The sequence below is a fragment of the Pipistrellus hanaki genome (assembly GCF_964339955.1).
Source record: "Pipistrellus hanaki genome assembly, chromosome: 8".
NCBI classification, from domain to species: domain Eukaryota; kingdom Metazoa; phylum Chordata; class Mammalia; order Chiroptera; family Vespertilionidae; genus Pipistrellus; species Pipistrellus hanaki.
In genome coordinates this window covers 28,097,759-28,113,900 of record NC_140510.1, presented here as the reverse complement: position 1 = coordinate 28,113,900, position 16,142 = coordinate 28,097,759, and the positions used below count along the sequence as shown (strand labels likewise).

At 35.6% G+C, this 16,142-nt stretch overlaps 1 protein-coding gene across 1 annotated transcript in view; it reads right to left on the bottom strand.

Moving 5' to 3' along the window:
* Window positions 1-16,142, bottom strand: part of MBD5 (methyl-CpG binding domain protein 5) — a 348,517-nt gene that overhangs the window by 272,095 nt on the left and 60,280 nt on the right. The window lies entirely within an intron of this gene.

Here is a 16,142-nt window from a genome sequence, read left to right as displayed (position 1 = left end):
ACTCATTAGTCAACAGAGCAGCAAACGGCGGCTTGTGAGCCGCAGTTTGCTGACCACTGACCTAGTTCATCACTCACTGTATGGTCCTATAAAAGAACAATATTCCAGAGGCATTTGAGGTACACAGGGTCATTGCTATACTGTGCCCGCCTCTAGAAGAGCAGTGCTTCTAATGTACTATGTAGGGAGAATTGAGAGGTATCAGGAGAAACTAGGTGATGTTTATTTAATTGACTTAACTAAAATTTATATTAATAATTTCTCAAAATAGTTTATTAACTCCCTCCCTCCCCCCAAATTAGTAATAATGATTATAGTCCTCTTTTTTTAGGACAAAATGCCTGGCTTTTTAAATAGTTACTTCCCTAATGTTCAGAGACTTTGTTTCAAGATCAATGTTTTATACCGGAGTTAATTCATAGCCTACAAAAGCCATCAAAATGTCTACAATGTCACAAAATTACTTACATTTGATAATTGAATTGTAAACATTTCAACAATGGAAAAATCTTACTACTGTAAAAATTTTTGAAGTGTCAATTAGGGAGGCAGTCCCAATTTGAGAAAAGTGTTTAACTATGTTTAAGTATAATATAGATGCAAATTAGTTCAGAAAATTAAAAAATTAAAATCCCATATCATTTAACAAATAAAAATGAACACTAAATTCTGAACTTGCCTATTCAATTATGTAGTAAAACATATTTATAATGTCTGAATTATTAACATTTATAGATTTCAGCCACAAAAAAGCTAAGTAGATGTAGAACTAATGAATTCTTTCTCCACATTTCAACGTTTTCATCAATTACCATGTTTTAAAAAGTTATTACCAAAAAAAATTCCTTTTTTTAAATGCTCGGTGATATATTGAATATATCTTCTTAGTACAATGTACCAGTAGCATTTCCACTGAGCCTGCTTTTTTAGACATAAAACTATGGTCTGAGTCACTGTTTTGGTTAAGTTCCTTCAGCCACAGCTTGTGTTCCATTTTCTTGTTCAGGATTGCTAACAGTTCTTTGCTGCTTGTAACTCTCCTGGAGTGTGAGATGTTTAAAATTGGGGTTGGATGATAAAGGCATTTTGGAGATTATAAAAACGACAAAAAGCAATCTGAAATTATAGCCTAAAATAAATTTTGTGACTTTTGAGAGATCAAAACTTTATGCTAAATCTTATTTGTGCTGATGGAAACATTCAGATGCCAGATTTCTTCCTTAAAAAATACAGAAAATTGTGCTAGTGTAATAAATAAGGATAATTGCAAATATTATGCACATGAAATCCATTAATTTTAATTAACATTGTTCTAAGAGAGGTGGAAGTGAAGCTTTAAATACTCCTGCTGGTGGAAGAGTTTTCAGACATTAAAAAGTAAATCACTGACAATATGTGCAATACTAGTAGATGTGTGTGTGTGCATGCATGTATATAAAAATTTATACATTACTTTTTTGTGTGATGATTCGTATTTTCAGTCCTTTATATAGCAACATGGTTTGAAAGGAAAAGGGGCCTTAAAGCAAGAAACTTGGATTTAGTGTCTGCTCCTGCCCTAATTAATGTGTGACCTTGGATACCAATTCCTCATTGTCCTTCAGGACCTTTTCTACCAAAAACATAGGGCTACTGTAAAATTCAATAATATATGTATTATATGTATGCAAAGTAATATTTAGATTTTTTTTTAAAGTACTTCAGTTTCTCAGATATATTTTTTGTGGCAATAATATATTATTAATAAGTAAGTACCAAAGTTTGCAAAACTTTTTTGATTTATTTTAAATTTCAGGAATATCCAATATTACCTTTATATTATAAATTATATTCTCTCAAAATTATATTCTCTCATCTCTTTCAATTAAGACATTGTGACATGCTGTTTTGAGTAAGGAACATGCTGTACACGTGACTACTATCCATCATGTAGTCATGTTGGATAAGAGATTGTCAATGCTGTTATGTATAAACATTTAGGGGGAAAAGATGGCATTATTATTGTTCCTATTATTAAAATAACCCAGGTTAGAGGCCTCCTCCTAATGCTATAATTCATGCAATACCTCACTCTGAGAAAGGTAAGTATAAAGAATTGCTTTGTTTGTTTTTGCCTTTTGTGTGTGTATGGAGCATGGGAAGGAAGCACCTGGCAGAAAGCACTCACTATATATAGTGAGAGATAAAGTAAACACTCTGGTTATCACACACGGAAGGTTATATTTAGCCACCTAATAATACAGTTGTATTCTTTCATCCAAACCCTTAGTAACTTTTTCCTTTATAAAAGTACCCACTTCTTAACCTATACTTGTCAATGTCATGGCTGGGTATATTACAGATCTCTAGAACACATTTTTATTTTGGTTGTTGCTTCCTCTTAAGATGGCTAAAAACAGAAAAAAGTATGTATCGTAATACCAACATATTTTTCATTTCCTTCTAAGCTAGTCTAACAGCTCTGTAAACTTCTCTTTTTATTTTCTTTTTAAGCATAGAAAACATTTTATAGTAAATTTATAAAGACATTTAGAAACATTTTTAAGATTTTTCACAGCATTATTTATTCTTTCAATATTTACTGACCTATTAAGTGACAGCTACTCATTGTATTAGTTACAAAGGCCTAGATTTTTAAAAAGCCTACTAAAAGATATAGAAAACTAAATAAGGCATCTGCAGTACAATATGATAAATGTTGAAAGAAGTTAAGCAAAGGGGATGATTGGGCTAGGCTGGAAATGTCTTTGACCTTGAAGTTAGTCTTCCCCAATGACACAAAAGCTGAGTCCTGAAGTCAGATTGGGAAACAAAAATTTGAGAAGGATATTTAAAGCAGAGGGAATATCATAAGAATTTATATACTACATTATGTTTGTACTGATCATTTTTACCTTTTAGAGAGATGACCTGATCAGAAAAGTCATCTGCAATATGGAGAGTAGATTAGAAAAATTTAAGAATGTTAATCATGATTATATTTTTATAATATATGCAAAGTAGCAATATAACTTATAAGCACCAATTTAACATGAAATAAACACAACACTTAGAAGAAAAAGAATGTTAATTAAGTGATTTGGGGTAATAGTGAAAAGCTTAAAACAAAATAAAAACCAGAAATCATACTGAACAATAACAAAAAGCCTTAAATATACAGGCACATTGTATTTATTATTAAAATTTATAAAAGAATCATACTATGGAATAATATGCAGCGAAAAGAAAAAATTACTATATTTTTATCGAGTCTATATGTTAGAAATGGTAACATATAACCTGGATTTAGAGATATTAAAATAAGAAAAAATACCTCTTAGAATTGATGAAATATACTTTTAAACTTCTGTATTTCAGAAACCTCTTAAATTTAAAAAGCATGTTCTAACCACCCACACACACACACACACACACACACACCAACATATACACGTATATTCCTAATCCCACCTTTATATAAAAGATGAATGATATGTAATAAAACCTATTTGCTTTAAATACATGCTATACATTTCTAATATTTAGATAACTACATTTTCTTGATTTGATAGATTATAACTGCATTTTTTATTTTTATTTATTTATATATTTTTTCATATGGTATTCATTTAATACCAGTCTTTTTGGAGAAGATCCATTAACTTTAACATCAATTGCTAAGACACAGCCTAATATAAGAAATATTAAAAGGTGAAAAATTTTGCATTTGAGCTAGTATGCAAGAAAAATAATTCAAAAGATGAAGAAATTTAACATCTAATATTTCATGAAAAAATGCAGTGTAGAGAGGGGAATATTTTTTCACTTTTTACCTTCTTAATCTCTTTAAGTAATTTTTTAAAATAACATAATACATTACTTTTGAAATTAAAGTTTTTTTAAAAAAGATCACTATGGACATTTGTGTTAAATGCCATTACTAAAGTGATTTATCTTTGGTTTTGCTGGCTTCTCTCTTGAGTTCCTACTTTCCAAAGTGTTCTATCCAATTTTCCCATTGGATTCCCTTCTGTTGCCAAATTTTATGTTATCCCACATTTCAATTCTCAGCAGTCTTCTTCTAGGACAGATAGATACCTGTCTTGGAGACTATAATTTCAGGGGTGGGAACATCTGGGCCCCAGGCTATATAAGGTCCTCAAAATCATTTAGTATAGCTTTGTTAAGGCATTAGGGGTGAGTTAAGGTTTGACCACATGTAGCATGCTATTTTTAAAAAATATATTTTATTGATTTTTTTACAGAGAGGAGGAGAGAGGGATAGAGAGTTAGAAACGTCAATGAGAGAGAAACATTGACCAGCTACCTCTTGCACACCCCCTACCAGGGATGTGCCCACAACCAATGTACATGCCCTTGGCAGGAATCGAACCTGGGACCTTTCAGTCCGCAGAACGATGCTCTACCACTGAGCCAAACCGGTTTCGGCTAGCATGTTAATTTTTAAGTTGACAATTTTGTATGGCCTGAGAATGATGTTATAAATAGGCAAATGGCCCTTGGCAGAAAAAAGGTTCCCCACCCCTGATATTAAATGCAGTCAGCTCATTTCTGTATGTTTCTTAGGCCTCACCTTTCACAACTGAAAGTAGAAAAGTAAAATTGGAAGTAGTTTATTACCAATTGTCTGGTGGACATTTCTAAATGGATATCACATAGTCAATACACAATGAACATAATAAAACCACAACCCATCTTGTTCATTCCCAATCCTATTTTGACAATTGTTCTACATCTTGGTTAATGGATTATAAATTTCCATGCTTGAAACCTCAGAATCACCTCAGAGTCCGCTTATCCAGTTTATAAGTTCCCCAATCTAGGCAGTTTCTAGTAACCAAACAATATTGAATTTATACTTACAGTGTTTCTAACATTGTTCCCCTTTTTAAAATCCGATAACTTGTATATATCTCTCATTTGGATTACAATAGCTTTCTAAATTCTGTTTCTAATAGCCCCAAGTCAGTTCACATTACAGGCATTTTCCTAAAACACAATAAGTCTATTTATTTGATTCTCCTAACTTAAAAATTTGAAAAATATTCACTATTGTAAGTTTCTACAAATAGTTAATAAATACTTATTATGGGCCTGTATATTTGATACATAGGAGAAAGACTTAAAAAACAAAACAAAACACCAAAAACAATAATTTTTTTTGAAGAAAAATGTTCTAAAATATATCATAAACATTTCAAATGTGCATTCCTAAGTAGAAAGGTACAGAATAATTTTACTAATCATATAATTTTGTAATTTTTATTTTTTAAGGTCCCTGCTTAAATGGCAGTTGTCTCTTTCCTATCCAAATACTTTATAAATCTCTATATTCAAGTATTGCTTCAAAGCCTTTTTTGTGCTAAACAACTAGAAAACTATGTTAGGAGACAATAAAGTTAGTGATGGTCTATAGAGAAAGGGAACTGCTTCAATCAGAACTTTGTGATAACTATTTTCAGTGCTCTGGGTATTTATATTACTTTACCTCCGTAAGAGGAACTGTATTAAAATGGTTGCTTGTGCTAAAATTAATTGCCTATCAAAAGTGAGGAAGTTAATTCTAGATTTTTTCTAGGAAGCTAAAGAACAATTTGAACTGGTATTCAAATTTTATAAGATGAGAGTAAATCATATGAAATGGCTGTTTATAGGAATTTATCCCTTTGCACTCCGAACCATTCTGGACATTGGCTACCAGCTACTCTCGACACTACTTTGCAGCGGAAACGTGCATTTACAGACCCTCGTATTATTTAGTATAATTTTGGAACCAAGTAACGTATTATAATGATATTGGACTTATATGAATTGGGTGACATCGAGGAATGTATATTTGCAAAAAACCCAATATTTTATTGTTTATAATTTTGTACAGTATGATAAGTTTCTAATTGTTATTACTAACTGACAAGATGATATTTACCAAAATAGCTTTCACCAAACAATTTATTCACTAAGAATCACTTTTCCAATTTTTTCACTCGTTAGATCTATGTGCACTGCTCGAAGCTTCAAACCAAAATGAGCTCAGCTTTGAAAATCTTTTCCTCCAGATGTAGACTTGTTTATTTGTAATTATATATCTCACTATACAGTGCGCGCTATGTTCGAAAACCGACCTTTCTTCTACAAACTCCCCTTATTGCTCTTTTCAAGTGGCGTCGCGAAGTGCTCGGACCGTTGTGAGCACGCATCTCACGTTCTCGTCCGACACAAAACCCGCTGACATTTCTTGTATAAATCTTAGTAATTTTACTATATTTTGATTTAATTTCTTGTGCCATTTCAAGATAAAACTTCAGGGAAACATGCATGTCTCAAAAAGTTGCATTGAAATAACTCAATTCCCCGTAATCACTAATAAACTGCAATGTCCCCTGAGAGGGGACATCCGAGTGATATGCTAGAATTCCGATGTCCCCTGAGAGGGGACAGCGGAGTGCAAAGCGTTAACATTATGAAGCGTGCTCTCATAGTTGACTCCAAATAAATACAATTTCATTTTGAAACTTCTCATCTATATGTCTAGCTCAAAATAACAAGAAATAAGTAAATATTACATCCGTGTCCTTTCTTTCAATTTATGCCAGAGAAATTATCAAAATACAAAATAATTGTTTTACTCTGAAATAAAAGGCCTAGAAATTTATTTCTTTGATGCCCTTAATGAATCTAGACCCTCATGGCAAGTTATGTTGCTTTTCATAGCTATTCATTCATGTTCTCTATGGAAGTGGCCTAGCTAACGAAATATTAAAACCAGGAAGATGACTCACAAGATTTTTTACAGACATGGTACATAGCTTCTTAAAAGAAATATGATCTGAAGAACTGAATTCATCTGTAGGAACAGGCAAGATACAGATACAAACCAAACTAATTTTAAAACTTTTCAAAAATTGAACAAGGGGTTCTGAATCCTACACTAGCTGACTTTTTAGGTGCTAGATATATATGTAGCATTAGTCAAGTTTGCCTGAATATTGTTCTACTAAGAGTCTACCATTGGGGGGGAAAAACAACAATACATAAAATATTTAAAAATAAAGTTTTAAGTAAAATACGTTATTTCCTTTAAAAAATGCCTTCTAAAATAAGTGTATTTATGTAAAAATGTATTGAGATAAATTCATGGACAAATTATGCATGTTCTTAATAACAATATATATTAGTGTTTATGAGGACAGCTGCTCTTCTAAATGCTTTATTTATGAATAGTTCAGTCTTTAAAAGACCCTATAGGGTAGGTACTAAAAATAAATCAAACCTAGTTTTGCAGATGAGAAAACTCAGGTGCATAGAAGTTAAAGTAGCCCAAGTTTACACATCTAGAAAGTGAAGCACTGTTTAACAGAAAGTAGAAGAGCTGTTACTGTAATTGAAGAGTATTTTAGTTACTGCTGTCCCTATTTGATGTGGATTCAAAAATATTGATTCTAGATTGTGTTCATTGTTAAACAACTCTTTGAATATATTTAAAAAATCACTTCATTGTACAATTTAAATGAATGATTTATATAAGTTATATCTCAATAAAGCTGTTAAAATAATGTAATATAATCTTTCCACCTTATATAAATGATTTGAAATGAAATCTATATTAAGTGACCCAGAGAATTGAAAGAGAATAAAAAGGTTAAATTCCTTTTTATCCTGTGTTCCCAACTTTGATCAAGACTAAACAAGAACAGGTCTAATACTATTATCAGATATAATAGTTCAATTAATCATTATAAAGTGAAAACAACTAATTTTAACAACTTCTCTTAAAAATATAATACATTTATAGCAATAGTTTAATATGAAAAATTAACTCATTTTTGTAATTTGTGGGCACATTTTGAAACTAATTCATTTGGTAGAATGACTATATCATCCATTGTTTTGGTCAATTCACGAGACTATTATTACAGAGGATTGCTCTTTCTCTGAGTACTATGAGCTTGGCAGTAGATAAATGCCAGGTATTCAATGGTGACCTTCCTTCCAGGGCTATAGTGGAATACCAGTAATGCCTACTCTAGGAATAAGCAGAAGATCTCCTTCATGATGCATTATGCTTTATGGTGAAGATTTCCCAAGACTCAGTCGACATTTTTTTTCTTGTGCTTTGGAGCAGTTATAAAACTCATTTTACTAAAGATGCAGCACGCTACAAGCATGATTTTTATTTCAATCTGAATAGCTTTTCTTTCTAGCCATGAGACCATTATCAAGTTACTTGGATTCTCTGTGCCAAAAGGGTTAATGGTATCTACTTTATTGGGTTCATATGAGAATTAAATGAGGCAATCCATTTAAAGTACATACACCATGCCTATGTGCTGGAGTAGAGACTAAATAAACATGGTGATGATGATGATGGTGGCAGCAGTGGCAGTGGAGATGGTTTACATATGGGTGTTCTTTGATGTACCGAGGTGAATTGTTTTTCACCCAGGTCTGTGTGCTAGTTAGGCTCTCTTATCTATACATAAATTTACCCTTTGTCCATCGCACTTTCAGAAATGTATGGCTATATATCCTAACCTGGCAACTATGTATAACTGGTTTCTATACAGCTTCTTCTATGGAATGTCAAGCTTTAAGAAGTAATATTTAGGAAATTACCTGAAAGTGATGTATTTTTTCCATTCTAAGTATTAAGTTCTATGGTTAGGTAAAATGTAATTCCCCCAAAGGACAAACTTGGACTGTGTAGAAACTCAATTTTGTAACTAAAGAAGTAAAGAATAAACAGCCATGAGAAATCTATTTATGAATTTGTTATTGAAATTCTGTAAAAGCTACAGTCATGCACCACAGAATGATGTTTCAGTCAATGTTGGTTTACATATACGACAGTGGTCCCATAAGATGATAATGCAGCTGAAAAATTCCTGTTATCTAATGGCATCCTAGCCATTGAAACATTGTAGTGCAATGCATTCTTCATGGGTTTGTGGTTGATACTGGTGTAAGCAAACCTATAAAGTACACGATAATGTGATAATAGTAATAAATGACTCTTATTGGTTTATGTATTTACTATACTATCCTTTATACCATTACATTAGAGTAGAATATTTATACTTATAAAAAAAAGTATACTGTAAAACAGTATGCAGTGTAACACTGGCAATTGCCTCATACAAATAATGTCTACTTGCTCTCTTGATTGCATTATTTTCTCTTGTGCTTGTTTTGTATAGTAGCAAGCTGTATAGGCTTGAAGCCTAGGCGCAATAGGCTATATCACCTAGCCTCTGTGTGTTGTAGGCTATACCTTCTAGGCTTGTATAAGTGCATTCTATTAAGTTTGCACAACCACAAACTGCCTAATAGGAGTATCCTTGTTATTCAGAAGTGTATGACTATATTTATGTACCTTTCCAACATAATCTTCAAAGATGCTTTCATATTCTAGAAATGCCTTTAAAAACATACATACATATATATGTATATACATATATGTTTTTATTGACTTGAAGGTGGGAGAGAGAGAGATAGAAACATCAATGAGAGAGAAGCATCAAAGTAGATCAGCAGCTTCCGGCATGCCCCCTGCTGGAGACAGAGCCAGCAACCCAGGCATGAGCTCTGACCTGAAATGGAACCAGTGATTCCTGGCACATAGGTCCAAGCTCAGCCATAGAGCCATACCTGCGAGGCTAGAAACGCCTTTTGAAAGCTTCTCTTGTAGGTAATTATTAAAAAACAAAAACAAAAAACAACAAATGAGAAATTCTACTTATGAAAAATTATTTGTAAGCTATATCTTTTCTTTTTTAAAAAAATTGATTTTAGAGAGAGGATGGAAAAGGGAGAGAGAAACATTGATTGGCTGTTTCCCATACGAACCCAAACTGGGGATCAAACCCACAACCTCGGTATGTGCCCTGACCGGGAATTGAATCACAACTCTTTGGTGTATTGGATGATGCTTACCCACTGAGCCACATCAGCCAGGAATGTGGTCCAACTCTTTTAGTTGCTATTTTTTAAAAGAACGTTTACCACAAGGCTATAAACTCAAAGTATTTTATCTTACCTACTAGTGGCCTGTTGCATGAAGATTCATGCAAGAATAGGCCTTCTGCCGAAACCGGTTTGGCTCAGTGGATAGAGCATTGGCCTGCGGACTGAAGGGTCCCAGGTTCGATTCTGGTAAAGGGCATGTACCTTGGTTGTGGGCACATCCCCAGTGGGGGGAGGGGGTGTAAGAGGCAGCTGATTCATGTTTCTCTCTCATCGATGTTTCTAACTTTCTATCCCTCTCCCTTCCTCTCTGTAAAAACATCAAAAAATATATTAAAAAAAAGAAAAAAGAGAATAGGACTTATTTCCCCTGGCTTTGCTTCCGGATGGCTGGGGGTCTGCAAGTCCTCTCTGCCAGCTGCTTGGGAGCCTGCAAGTCCTCCCTTTCAACGGCGAGTCACTCTTGTAGCTCCCTCTGTCCCTGCCCCCCCACCCCCCCTCATAGAAGGCTCCCACCCAGCCCAACTGCTCAGTGCCTGCATATGCAAATTAACCCACTATCTTTGTTGGGTTAATTTGCATACACACTCTTGATTGGCTTATGGGCATCATGGAGGTAAGGCCAATTTGCATATTTCTCTTTTATTAGTGTAGATTTTTTCTGTATAATAAAAGTCTAATATTCAAAAACACTGAACGGCAGAACAACTGAATAACTGGCCACTATGACAAGCGCGCTGACCACGAAGAGGCATGCGCGGAACATGGTGGGCTTCGGCCATGGCAGGATGGTGGAGCAGGTGAGCAGGGGTGGCAGAACAAGGCAGGGCACTGGTCACTGTCATCGGGGTGAGCTTCTGGTGGTTATTCTTTGCTCCTGTGAACCACTGTCCTGCCCAATGCTCACACCTGCTGCCAGCACTGGCCCCACTTGCACCCACTGCCTGTGCCGGAGCTGCCACTTGCACCAGCTGCCTGTATCTGGCATTGGCCCTGATAGCTCAGCACCATCAGTGGGTACAGGTGGAGGCTGCCAGCCCTGATTGCCCCTCGGGGCTTCTCCACCTCTCTCTGCCCCTGAGGGATGATCAGCCGCCTCTCTCACTCATTGCCAGCAAAGGTCCCACTTCCACCCACTGCCAGCATCAGAACCACAGCTCACACCCACTGCCAGCACAAGCCCTGCTTGTACCCACAGCCAGCACCATTGGTCGCATCTGTTGCTGGCGCCTGGCACTGGTCCCGATTGCTCAGCACTGATCCCAATTGCTCAGCACCATCAGCAGGTGTGAGAGGCGCTACTGGCTTCTATTGCTCAAGGCTTCTCCACCTCCCCTAGATCCTGAAGGGCAATCAGGGCAGCAGCTGCTGCTCACACCCGCTGGTGGTGCCGGCCCCACTTGCACCCGCTGATGGCACCGGCTCTGCTGTGGTGCCAGACCCTATTGCTCTGCGATGTCAGCAGGTGTGAGTGGGACTGGCACTGTCAGCATATGGAAGCAGTGGCAGTGGGAATGGGGCTGCCAGCATATGAGGGACTAGAAGCCATGGCAGGAGGGGCCATGTGGGGGCATAGAGGATGGGCTGAGATCCAACCCTGTGCCCACCACAGCCTTGCGGCCCAGAGTTTCTTTCAAGGTGCAGTGGAACAACAGGTCGCTATGATGTGCACTGACTTCCAGGGGAGAGGCGCTCAACACAGGAGCTGTTCCCAGTCTGCATACCCCAGGCCAGCCATGGCAGGTGTCAGTGGTGACCCCCAGATCGCCCTGCCAGTCATCCCACAGATTGGCCCTGATCAACAGCCAGGCCTAGGGATCCTACCCGTGCACGAATTTCATGCATCCGGCCTCTAATATAAAATAATAAGACCTATCTAACCATTACTATATATGAAAAGTACTGACCTTCTGTTCTACAAGTTTATTATATGCAGTAATAAAAATTCCATTTTCCCCAGTCTGCTCTTGCCAGGAAACCCCTGAAGCCAGACTTACCTGAAGTGACTCCAGTGTGGCAACAGTAGCTACACAAATAAGGATTACTGAATATCAAAAGAGAATCGAGAGTTCAAAAGAGAAGACCAAGGTAAAATGGCATCCAGTGGAGAGAAATAATAAAAGAAACAGGAGAGGTGATAGAAAATTTCTAATGTTGTTTTCGATTACATTATGCCAACAAAACAAGAATATACTACCATGAAAAAGAAACAATAAAAACATAAAACAAAAAAGCTTATTAATCTATAAACTCTCCCTGGTACATGAAATTTAGAATTTGTTCAAGAACTCAGTTTTATTATTTTTAAACTCAGTTAATCTGAAAAGCAATGGGTTAAATTCATTGTCATTTTTATTTATACTTTGGAGATGATTAGTTTCAGACTGTTACTGAGATCTTGTAGGGCATTTCAAAGTCAAGTAGAACTCAGGAATTCTTTGTTGAGAGAAGCAAGCTCTGTGTACTAAAAGAGTCTGGCAGACATCCCTGGCTCCTGACCACTGAATACCAGTAGTGCTTTCTCAATCATGGTGGTAACTTTAAAAGGATCCTTGCATTATCAATATTTCCATTTGGATAGTAGAAAAGGAACAGAACTAATCCCACTTTTTTTTTTTTTTTAAAGGATGCAAACATTTTAATGTAGAAAATAAAAATGATGCAATCTCTAAGAGAATACAAGAAGATAATTTTATAATTCTGTAGCAGAAATTTCCTTTCTTAGCAGGATACAGGATCCTAACCAAAAAATACTAACACACTTGACTAAACAAAAGTGTAAATGTTAAGTTCAGAAAGAGTTAAACAAAAAATTTAAAAAGTAAAATTTTAAAAATTGTTATAATTTAGAAAAGAAACAAGTAAATATTCTTAAAATAAAAATTTCTCCAAAGAATCAATAAAAATAAACTATTCAGGGGGGAAAATGAACAAAAGAAATAAATAGAAAAATTTTTCAAAGAAGAAAATTTAAGAACAGAGATATTTTAGTACTTATTATATGCCAGATGCAATAGGCACATAGTGACTGACATGAAATTTCTCATTAAGAGAAGATATAGAATTCTCAATAATTCTATAATGTGGCTTCTATATTCACATCAATTTTATAGGAAGACCAATTAGCTTGCCAAGGGTACACAGCACGTTAGTGGAGGAGGTTGGAATTCAAGTCCTAACACCAGAGCTCAGAGTCTTATCATTACTCTCTACCAATAATAATGCCATGCTGCAGGTCTACTTATTTTATGGAAATAATAATAAAAACATAATTGTCTTCCCAAGAAAATAAATGCACCTGCTATCTGTAATTGGTTAGAAAAGGATAATCTAAATAATTATGAATAAGGAACTTATTTACTAAAATGCACTATGTTCATTCCATTTAATATCATGTAGGAATTTAAAAAAAAAAGTAAATTTACATGTAGTAATATGGGAAGATGTATATGTTTGTGTATAAATATATATATTTTAACATTCTTAAAATATATATATGTTTTTATTGAGTCAGAGAGAGGAAGAGAGAGAAACATCAATAATGAGAATCATTGATTGGCTGCCTCCTGAACACCCATACACCTACTGGGGATCAAGCCCGCAACCAAGGCATTGAATGAACTATCAAGGCATAATGACCTCCTGTTTGATGAGTTGATGCTTAACCACTGAGCTACACCAGCTGGGCTTGATTTTTAAAAAATAAAATAAACTTGCACAACATTATTAGTATGATCTCACATAAATTTTAAAAATTAATATATATAATTTCATATATTTATATGTATCCTAAATAATAAAAGGGTAATATGCAAATTGACCCTAAAGGCAGAACGACCAGGAATGACCAGTCCATATGATGCATACTGACCACCAGGAGGCAGATGCTCAATGCAGGAGCCACCCCCTGGTGGTCCTACCTCCTCTGCAGAACAAATGATGTCTGAGTGTGGCTTAGGCCCAACCCCGGGAAGTGAGCCTAAGCCACAGTCAGACAAACCCCAAGGGGTCCTGGGCTGCCAGAGTGATGTCTGACTGCCAGCTTAGGCCCAATCCCCTACAGCAGGCCTAAGTTGGCAGGTGAACATCCCCCAAAGGGTCCTGGACTGCAAGAGGGCGCAGACCAGGCTGAGGGACCCCCCACCCCGAGTGCACAAATTTCTGTGCACCAGGCCTCTAGTACATATATAACTTAACAGAGATATCTAAGTAATATGTTATAGATAGCAATTTTTACTTTTTTTGTATTTGTGTACTTTTAGATTTTTTTTAAAAGAACTAATTGTTTTTGTCATTTAGGATAGGCAATAAAAATATCCCCACATGGACCCTGGCCAGTTTGTTCAGTTGGCTGGAATGTTTTTCCATATACCAAGAGTTGACAGGTTCAATTTTTGTTCAGTGTATGTACCTAGGTTGTGGGTTTGATCCTTGGTCAGTGTGTATGGGAGGAAACCGATTAATGTTTTTCTCACCCCCCGCCCGCCCCTCCCCTCTCTCTCAATCAACCAATCAGTGGAAACATATCTTGGGTAAGAATCTTTAAAAAATCCCCATTTGGGCCAAAACTGGTTTGGCTCAGTGGATAGAGCATCGGTCTGTGGACTAAAAGGTCCCAGGTTCGATTCTAGTCAAGGGCATATACCTTGGTTGCAGGCACATCCCTGGTGGGGGTTGTGCAGGCGGCAGCTGGTCAATGTTTCTCTCTAATTGATGTTTCTAGCTCTCTGTCCCTCTTTCTCTCCCTTCCTCTGTGTAAAAAATCAATAAAATATATTTTAAAAAACTAAAATAAAAAAATCCCCATTTGGGGTGCTAAAAAGAGAAAACTACATTAACCAAATCATATCCTACAAAGCTCAAAGCTTTTATACTGGTAAAGTGTTGTCTGCTAATACATAGATAGTACTTTTGATTTATATTGGAAATTCTTAATATTATTCCTATTAATAACAGTTAGTAACTAACTTATTCTTACCTCCAGACTATTAAGCAATAAGTAACAGCTTGCTAAGAGGTCATCTAAAGCTCTCAGACAATATTTAAACCAACCATCATTCCTTACTGGTTTTTCTCTAAATATTATATTAAGCTAGTTTTTAATATAAAGTCCTTTAAAAAAGTAGTCGAGCAATATGTATCAACATTTTAAAAATTCCCATCCTCTTTGATCTAGCTATTGTGTTTTTTATTCAAAAGAAATTGTGCCCAAATATTTATTTCATCCATGTCATCAGAGCACTAGCGTGATAAAATTTTTTAGATAAACAAGAGGAAGCTGTTTAAATAAGACCTGGAACAATTATATAATATTATAAAGCAACATGAACTAACAGTGCAGAAGAAAATAAAATAACCTGGAAAAGATGCCCACAATATATTGTTGTTAATAAAATGATTTTAGGTAACAAAATGGCATATACAATAGATCTCAATTAAAAAATGAAAGTCCTGACCTGGCCAGGTAGCTCAGTGGGCTAGAGCATCCTCCCAATATGCCAAGGCTGTGGGTCCAACCTCCAGTCAGGGCACACACAAGAAAAGCCAATGAATGTAGTAAAATACTTAGTGGAAAAACAAGTCTCTTAGATGTAAATTGTCATTTTATTATCTTCATTAGTCTCTGTTCTTATTATATCTTCCCTATTTTTAATTTGTACGTGTGCATCTCTTAATTTATTGATTAGATGAACTATTTTCTCAAAAATTGACACTCCAGAAAAGGTGGCATATTTTGTAGCCAACTTTTTGACTCAACAAATAGCCCATAATATCTTTCCATTAAGTTTCCATACGGAAGGGAGAGGGAGAGAGAAACACCAATGTAAGAGAGAAACACTAAGAATTATTGGTAATTATACCAAGCAATGAATTGGATTTGAAAATGTTTGGAAAAGAATATATGCTATATATAAGATGGTACCTTAAAAAGTGCATTTTTCGCTCATTCCTTGTGGCTTAGTGGTTGAGTATCTATCTACCTATGAGCCAAGAGGTTACAGTTCAATTCCTGGCCGGGGCACATGCTGAGGTTGTGGGCTCAATCCCCAGTGTAGGGCATGCAGGAGGCCTCTCTCTTCCCCCTTCCTACCCTCCCGCCATTCTTTCCTTCCCCTTCCTCCCTCTCCCCCTCTCTATAAATTTAATAAAAATTTTTTTTAAAAAATCCCTCAAGAGAAAGA